Source organism: Seriola lalandi, unplaced genomic scaffold, assembly GCF_002814215.2.
Source record: "Seriola lalandi dorsalis isolate HSWRI2012SDOR001 ecotype SW California unplaced genomic scaffold, Sedor1 jcf7180002054985, whole genome shotgun sequence".
Taxonomy (NCBI): Eukaryota; Metazoa; Chordata; class Actinopteri; order Carangiformes; family Carangidae; genus Seriola; species Seriola lalandi.
Genome location: NW_019525534.1, coordinates 36,783 through 40,405, shown reverse-complemented (window position 1 = coordinate 40,405; position 3,623 = coordinate 36,783). Strand labels below are relative to the sequence as shown.

Below are 3,623 nucleotides of genomic sequence, written 5' to 3'. Positions count from 1 at the left end.
CCCACCCCACCCCATTCACCTAGATGGATCATGATTTTGAATTTAAAGTGAATTTATATCAGAGTGATTCCTCACACGATCATATTAAATGATGTTGTTTGTGTTGTTTTTGCAGAGGAGGGAACGTTGGATGAAGGTCTGTCAGACGGAGCCATCGCCGGAATCGTCATCGCCGTCCTCGTCGCTCTTGCCGCCGCCATCGGGTTAATCATATACTGCCGACAGAAAGTACCGTAAGTACTCTGTGTTTTGATATACGTGGAGCTGGGCCTTCAGTCGCGGCCATGTAGATGGGTTGGAATGCAGAACATGCCTCCTAACTAAGGCAGTAGACTTTCAATCTGGTTTTTGGCTGAAACTATACTTTAAGCCGCAGCAGGGTACGCAGTGATCTTCCTGTTTTTTTATTTTTGGATTTTATTATTTAGTTTTTGGGGGAAGAAACTCCCACACCTTCCCTCTAGGGTAGTTTCCTGCCTCCGTGATAAAGACTGGCTCACAGTCGACGTTCCAGCTTATCCCAGAAGTGTTGGGTGGGGTTGAGGTCAAGTTCCTCCGCACATCACTAGGAAACCATTTCATTGGCTTTGTGCATGGGGAAACTGTCATGTGGAAACAGGAAAGAGCCACAACTGTCAGTAAGATTTCCTGTAAGTGGAACAACAAAAACTTCACCAAAATCAAGACCTGAAAGTGTCCATATACTTTTGGCCAAGGACAGAAACAAGATTTTGGGTGTGTTTGAATCTGTCGTAAACTTCCTGTTGTCAGTGAGGAATGCATGATTTACAATTTTCGGTCATTTCTTTGCTGCTGTTTAACCTCATTTCATGCTTCAATGTTAAAGGACTGATTCGGTGTGTGTGTGTGTCTGTAGCATATCTGTCGTTTTCTGTCTGTCTGTATCTGAGACATGTTAGCCACTTCATGACCTTCGAGGAAATTCTCCTCATTCCTCTCGCGCCTTGGCGTCTTGCAACATGTTAAACTAATGTACACACACAGTCTTGCACACACACACACACACACACACACACACACACACTGTAGTGCTGCTACACCCTTCGGCACAACTGCAGCAGTAACTAACTGTCACGTTTGCACCATAATTTCCCCTCTTCAGAAATTCTGTTTGTCGTGTAGAAAATGTCTGTGAACAGAATCCAGCTCTCGTCTCGACAGAGCAGCGGCACTGAAAACACTTCTTCAAAGAAATGTCAACAACAAAAGGAAAAAGTTCGCAGGGCGTCCCAGTGGACGATTATCAGGATTCCTCAATGGTAGTTCAAGGGAAAAGCTCAGTCACACTGACTGAGTCTCCACCTTGAGTCGTCTTTGTTACACCTTAGAGTCGACGACAGTCCATCTTTCCCGAACGCGATATCTCCGTGCACTCATTCATTTGGATTCGAGGACGAACTGATTACATTTTGGTGGTCAGAGGTCAAAGGTTAAGGTCACTGTGACTCATAACTCATGAATTCAATTGTGTCACAATTAAATGTCTAACAGGAAAAAAATGGTGCAGTGATGGTGTTTTATATCCAAAACGTCATAGGTCAACTTCACTGTGACATCACAGTGTTCTGTAAAAACACTTCTTTAAGTCCTCAGTTCATGTTACAGCATCTGAAACCACCTGTCTAACAGCATCGGTCTGACAATCACAATCACACCGTCTTCACACAGTGACTTCAGTCTCTGCTGTTATCCCTGTCTACACAATTAATTTCCATTGTATGACGTATTTTATTTGAAGCATACTACTGAGAACTTTACTCTGTCTTCTATTCAGAAAAACACTGTTTTCACTCTAAGACATGAGGTGAAAACAAGACAAATACTTGAGATTCAAAGTTTCATTCTTGACCTTGTTGGGAAAACTGTCTCAGTTATAATGGAATTGCAGACGTTCAAATTTCAATTTTTTTACCTAAAAGTACTGTTGACTGAACAGCTGAGGTTTAAAGCTCAGTCTTGATCCTGACAACAGCAGTTTCTGTCAGAGTCTAAGAAGGATGAAAATTTGGACGCCTACAATTTCATGACAGTTGGACAAACTCCCTCATGATGTAGTGAAAAGCTACAGAACAGCTATTAAAAAAAAAAGATGGAGATTTTCCTACAGACTCGGACTCCAGTTGGAATTATTTGACAAAAATCAGAAGTTGAGTTTAACCCATTGCACAAAAGACCTTAGCAACCAAACTAAGGGAAAAAAACTAAAGGTACCGTTGACTCTATCAAGATAAAGGAATAAAACCTGACATTGTAAGGTCACAAAGCTTTTAGCCTGGAGGTGAGAATGAATTGGCTTCAGTTCAAAACTTGTATTTCTAAAGTCTTTCCAAATGAAATTGCAAAATGAAGACTTCAGAGTCCGCTCAGACTTCCCTAACAGCGACCGTTGCAGCTGCATTAAGTAACAGATCGTGACGAGCAGCAGCAGAATGCATCTCTTCAGACCTGAACGCCACATTCTTCCCAAGCGGCGGCAGTGATGCAACCCTGTCAGGTTTCAACACAGTGTGGAGCACAACAGGAAGCTGCCTCCTGAAACAAAGACATGAGTCACTGACATGCCTGGACCTCCCTGACCTACCGTGTCAATCTGAAACCACAAGTCTCAAAGCAGTTCGTGAAGCTCTGGTCACAGGACATTTACGTCTTTATCTTTTTTTCACATTTATTCTCCTTTTTAATCTTCATTCACCTCCTCATCCTCTTTCCCTGGAACTCACGTTGGGCAATAGTTGATCATCCTCCTCCTTGGTGATTCAGCAGCTGAAACAGGACTTTTTAAATATGAGCATGAATATGTTTTTTCAGGTATGCAGTGGTGATGAAGCCGAACTCAGATCAGACAAAGCTCTTAATAAAATCAAAATTTAGTCCCGGTCATAACAGTATTGATTAATCTGCAGATTATTCTCTTGATTAGCTGGTTAATCAATAAGCCTATAAAATGACGATAGTGGAAAACGTTTTTGGAGGTCAATGGTGATGTCTTGATATGTGTTTTCAGGTGTGATAGTTCGGACGGAGACCGTTTCTGATACGAGTTCAGAACGGTCATCTGGACGGAGGTCGTTTTTGTTTTAAAATGTAAACATAGTTGTGCGGATGTAGCCTGAATTAATTTACTGGTCAGTCGGAGGTTGTGTCCATATTTCCTGCAGCTTGGCTGGTTGGCCGAGGCAAAAAACCAAGGGGTGGTAATTCTAGTTCTCTCTTTGAAAACATCCTGGAAGACTTTCCTTTCTCTGAGCTCTGAGGGTGTGACTGTTAAGAGACCCCTCCCCCCTCTAGGTGTCAGGTAGAGCTGGTGGTGGATAGCTGTAAAGCACCTCTCGGGGGCCCCTAGGGGCCTCGAATTGATTGACTTAACTGTCCCGCCGTTATTTTTTACCCTCATCGTCATCATCATCACTGTCAGACGGTGTCAACGCTGATGACAGGAGGCCTTTGTTCTGTGGTGGGCCTCCATGTTGGTGTTGTTAGTGGGCGTCTAGGTGAAGGATCCAGACTCGCTGTGTGTCAGTGACAACTGAAGTCGATGGTTTGGGGTCAATTTTAGATGTTTAGGGTGAATTTAAAGCTGAGAGGAGACGTTTGGATTTTTC

At 43.1% G+C, this 3,623-nt stretch overlaps 1 gene segment (V, D, J or C); it reads right to left on the bottom strand.

Moving 5' to 3' along the window:
* The window catches only part of LOC147817224 (Ig kappa-b4 chain C region-like), a 57,076-nt gene that overhangs the window by 49,399 nt on the left and 4,054 nt on the right, over positions 1 to 3,623 (bottom strand).